Below are 6,017 nucleotides of genomic sequence, written 5' to 3'. Positions count from 1 at the left end.
GAGTTTGAGTGATGACATTTTGAACCATAGAAATGTTGAGATTGACCTCCCATGTCAGATCGTTTGTATATGGTTTTATAGTAAAGTTATGAAGTGCAGAAGTGCATTTTTCTTCTGTCATTCCACAATATGAGGAGGAGGGTCCAGATTATTCCAAAGTCATTCCAAGTTTACCAAAGCAGGCGGTTTCTCCCCTAAAAAGTCACAGTCTATGTTGCTCAACGTGATCCCAACTCAGCATTTTGGAGAGTTTTCTGTCAGCCTTGCAAAATAAACAGCTCTTTCTAATGCCCCCTTCTTTTGCCCCCTCCCCTCTTCCCTTTCTGTCTGTCTTTGTCTCTCGCTCTCTCTCTCTCTCTCTTCCTGTCATAGTTGCTCATTCGCAGGTTGATGGGAGGCATCAAAAGGGATGAGTAAGAGGCATTTGAGACAAGTGTGTGAGAGACACAGCGTAATATCAGTGGAGAGGAACGTCTCTCAGAGCTTGTCTCTGGTCACATTCACAACTAGGAGACAGATGATGCAGAAGAAAGGATAACCCTGGCAAACACCCAGGGGCATGATGGCTACGTGGAGAGGTTACCATAGAAAGGGAGTACACAGAGGCAGAGGGGTCAACAGGCCAAGCGTGAGCTGACTCTCCTGCATGTGTCCAATCATTTAAACTGTGTTTTTGTCTGTCTGATGTCCACCCCTTCCCCCCTTCCACTTGCCATTCTCTTCCTCCCCAATCACTCTCTACATGTAGAGCTTCGTCAACTAGATCTGTGCTGACAGGGCCTAGCTGCATGCGTACACTCTGACCAACTGCTCTTTTTGACTTTGTGTATGCGTTTGTGGGCGCATGTGTGTGTGCGTACATTTGTGTGCAAAGATAGGCGAGGGAGCGAGTCTCTTTTCCTGGTGTCTGAAGGGTCTGATTTTTGTGGCAGGGCTGTCAGATCTCTCTTCCCCCCATGCCAGATCAATGCCAGCACCAAGAAAGTGGCAGTGCCTGATGAGAGCCACCCGCCCCTCTGACGGGTGCCCGCTACGACAGGGAATATGTTCTTCCAAAGAGCAAGCTGGTAGCAACTGAGTGACACACACGCAGAGTGGCATTACAGAGGGAAATTGGTGTCTTTATTGCACAGGGATGTAGGCAGCAGGTACAAAGGCCTCGAGGTCTGAATCCTGCCATGTCAACATAAATACTTTAGATGCCTGTTGATTATTTAGCTGGTTTGTGCACAAGTGCGGATGTTAATTATATAAGAAAAATAGAGGCACATATGCATTTATTATACAAGACCATATATTAAGTAAAAGTGGTAAATTTATTTTCTTAGCATTCTTTAGCACAGATTTCTTTAAAATATGAAGTAAAAAATCCAGCCATTTCACAGAATTTTGAACAATTTTCAATCTAATAAAAAACTGATGGGAAAAAAAGAGAAAAGTATTGGCCAGTTCATTTGAAAAATTACAGGCATAGGTTTTTGTTTGGATGTTTTATTAAATTTATTGATATACCTACAATTAATATGTTGCTTCCTAGTATGATAGTGGGAACTAGATTATGACGAATTAATTCAGAAAATACAATTCAGAGGTCCAAGCCCAGAAGTACGTTATGATTTAGAGTGATGCCTGCCTGAAATAATCAGCACATCTACTGATTTCTGTTTAGCTATCCATAATTTTGTTTAATATGAGAATTTAAAAATGTAATCCAATGGTTGCACTGAATACAAATTTCACCACACACATTTTTCACTAAAAGCCAGATGCAGAAGACAGGGTAAAGAGACACCAACAGAGCAACGCATTTAATACACAGCACCAAAGCCATAACACTAAGTAGATGCTGCCCACTTAAATCTTTACATTCTTCATTCACTTTAGCTCACCAAACACGACAGTCCCCATAGGCGAATAATGAATAATCATTAGCAAAAGGTCCACAAATTATTGATGTAAAATAAGCAATGATTCTTTTTTTTGTTTCGCAATTTATTGCCATTAACAAGTAACTTGCAATCCAATAAATGTCAGCCTGGCTTTCAGTTAATTAAAGGGAAAGATATTATACAGTAATGCAGGGTGGCGTTTATATCTCGATTTCCACAGACTGCAATTTACTGCTGAGCCTTTATTTGAAGGGACCCACAAATAATGGCTATTAAGCCGTCAGGGGATGGACAGGGGATCACATTAATGAAATTAGATAAGGTGGAATGGTGATCTACACAGCCTGGACTCTAGACACACACACAGACACACAAACCCACACAGACATGTATGTACATTGCATACAAGATTGACACATTAGGGTTGCATTCTGTTTAGTTTCCTTTTTCCACTTTTTATTCTCCTGACCTGCTTGGCTTGTGTTTTCGATTTCGTTTTTTCTTGCCTTCACCTCTTCTGCACTTTGTCCAAGCACCAACCGGACCCCAGTTAGGTTTTTAACATGGGGGCTTGTCAGCTCATCACGGAAAGTTTCCCTGTTTGTCCTGGGCACTGTAGGCAGCCAGTCAGTCCATCAACCTCACCATCAGCACTGCTAACACAGACACACACACACACACACACACACACACACACACACACACACACACACACACACACACGTGTCCACATCTCCCCTACTAACAGGGAGGTGTCACTTGGGAAGGCAGCTGTAGTTGCTGGTGTGACGGCTCTCCTCAAATCAGAGACCCTCGTCCCTGTCAACAGCAACCTGGCCCTGAGGCTACCACTGTCACACAGCGTACACCCCCTGAACACATACACACAAATACACACACACTGAGTCAGGGGAGGAAGAAGAGAAGAAGGTGGCTGTGTTCTGTGCTGAGAGCTGATTTCTACTGGATTAGGCGAGTAGGATGGCGGTGAAGGGAAGAAGAGAAGGAGAGGTATAGAGGGAGAAGGAAGGATGAAGGGAGGTGTGTGGGAAGTGTGTTTTAGTCAGAACAGCGGGCCTGATTTCTTTCCTGACAGAGGGGCCCAATTATTAGCTGTGGCAGTTTAGGGAAATTGGGCATGAGTGTGATGGGACAGATAGGAACTGAACCGACAGGGGAACTGATAATTGTTCAACAGACAACTAAGTCAGGAAGCAATGCAGCTGCAGGATCCAACTCACTCTGTTTCATGTATACACATGCAAAAAAGAATATTTAATGATTCACTAAAAACTCAAATTAAGTCAATAATTTTCCTTAGATAACCAGCTACCCAGAACAGTCTCAACATGTTATTTTTCCTCGCTGCACTCTTATCCTCTCATTCTTCTCTATGTGTATATATGAATGACTTAGTCTGTATTTGTGCTGGCAGCAAACATAAGAGGCCCTCTGTGCAATCGGACAAGGTGCCGATATCTCAGTCATGTGACAGTGATTTCCTGTCTTTATGTCAGACAGCAACTGAAGGCTTGTCAATACAAGCTCATGCTCACATCCTTTCCCATCTCCTCAAACACAAACTCACACGGCCTGTGGAGAACTCTGAATACCACTTTTCTTGTTTTATCTTTTCCTACACTGCATATTGGGCTTGAATGGTATTACAACTATATACTACAGCAATTGATATTTTCACAATTAACTATAACTCTTTTATTTATATTAGTGTAAACATTTAAAGAGCTGTTTTGTTTGTTTGTTTTTGCAGCAGACTTATAATATTAGTACTGTAGTATTATTTATTTCCTTATAATTCAATTTCCATATCATACATCAGTCTCAATCTGTCGCTCCACTTTTGCCTTTTGGGCTCAGTTGCTTAAACCCGGAGAGAGGTTTGAGGCTATTTTGTAGTACAACACTGTCCTCCTGTGGCTAAATTATGTTACTGAATCTGACATCCTCCAGAGTAGCTCTTTGGGAAAAATTGACAGTTTTTTTGGCTTTGGGTGCATTGGATAGATTTGAAATGTGCAAACAAATGTTACTATTAATTCATGCACAATTATGAAGTAAGATTTATAGTTTCTTTTTAAAATTACTTTCATGCCACGCCACACTTGCACAAAGTTGATCAGTAGCCTAGCTAAATCTCTGTTTATGCCCACAGAATCAGATACGCTTGTTTGTACTGATACATGTCCGTTGCTGTGTCTACAATGCATCCAGCCTCTGCTTAACATTTGTCATTGATTGCGGCCAAGGCAGGTCTAATTCATTTACGAACTTGTCATTCCGCATCATTGATTAAGTTGTCCTTTATCCCAGCTTTAATTATATGCAAAGATAAAAGATTTTCTCATTATTGTTTTAATCTAATGAAAAGCCTTGTGCTACAGCAGGGTCTGGTTCAGAGGTCAAGAATATTGACCTTGGAGGGCACAGCTACCGGATGGATGTTTTTAATTAGACAGAGCAAATGGCTTTGGGAGGAGAGCCTTAAGTTGTCTGTTAAGCTAAGGGGTGGGACAGGTTGGCATGGAGCAGTTTAATAGATCTCAGCAGGTCACCGTGTCTCACCTCTATTGACTACAGCTCAGGACTCATCAATGTTCGGCACAAAAATATATGTCTCAAAAAGGTATATTTAGCATTCATTCTTTAAAATCTTGATGATCCGTTTATTCTGCTTTGATTTATATTATTTCGAGTATAACATTTTAGTATTTGAATTATTTCTTACCACTTGGATTAACTGATTGCAGACTATGGAGACAAAAACTTTTTTTTTTTTTTAAATTTGTTTTTAGAGTCTGCTGGACCCTCAAATAGAACCTGAAGCTGGTTTAGTCAGTAGCATTAGATGGCACCATGCTAATGGGTCATTTAACAGGTCACCAGGATGCATCAGTATGAAGAGTAGCAAAAACTTCACTTTACACCTGTGTTATCTACTTTTCGTCAAGTGCAAGTTCCTTCAAGTTAGGTTTTGCCACAGTTAACTGTGGGATGAGAAAATATATGTGGATGATGTTAAAAGAGAAAGAGAAACAAAGCCTGAATTGCACTACACCTTACAGCACCATATGTTTGTAATTAAAATGCAGTGGCTACATGAAGATGAATAGTTGTTTAGAAAAGCTGCCGTAGCACTTTTCTGTTTGAGCAGAGGTGGACATTTAAATCAACTTCAGTTACACCTAAGAGTAGGATTGTATAAAAATGTGTATGTAATACATGTATATAAATAAATACATTTTCTTAATTTTACCATTGCAGCATTTCAGTAAATAATATACAATGACTGTAAAATCTTTCTTCCTGTTAAACTGTTCTGACATTCTAATGTTTGAGATTTAACTATTACCATGCAAAAATAAGGATTAGATAAAGAAACATGTCATAAAAACATTAGGCTTCACTGTAATATACAATATGAATAATAATGTATCCATCCATTGGAGGAGTCCAAAGTCCAAAGTCATTTTTACTTTGGAAGAAAACCGGAGTACCTGGAGGAAAACCCACACAAGCATGGGGAGAACATGCAAACTCCAGAGAAGAAAGGCAGCAGATGGCTGGGGATGTGACTCCGCACCGTAGCGCCACGATATAGGAACACACATGTGTGTATGCCAGTATGTTGTCGAATCAAACTCTTAAAACAGCCTCATTAAAATTATGATCAAGCATGTGCTTGTAATGGAAAGCTGAAATCTGAAAACTCATTTCATCCTACAGTTATCTTGCTAAATGTCTCTCCTGATGCACTGCATACACACGTTAAGTAATGAATGAACTGTGCTACTGAAAATGTGAGCTGTTAAAGTCAGATGCTGCACAGATGCAACAAACAGGCAACACCAGCAGAGGACAGCACTGCTTCATACCAGTCATTAGCAGTGCAGTTGTCATGCACGACAATGCTGCAATCTCTGCATAGACACTGATCACATTTTAAATTTCAACTTTTTGATTGTCAAAGCTACAAAAATCTCCAGAACGTGTAGAAATTAGGTTACATTATGTTCACAAAATGACAAAATCTGAGTAATTCATCATTTTAGCTTATTTATGAACTTTACTGGACATTATATAGATATATACTTCAAAGATGTTTATGTG

The sequence above is a fragment of the Channa argus genome, chromosome 4, assembly GCF_033026475.1.
Source record: "Channa argus isolate prfri chromosome 4, Channa argus male v1.0, whole genome shotgun sequence".
Classification (NCBI taxonomy): Eukaryota; Metazoa; Chordata; class Actinopteri; order Anabantiformes; family Channidae; genus Channa; species Channa argus.
This window is presented reverse-complemented; position numbering follows the sequence as displayed.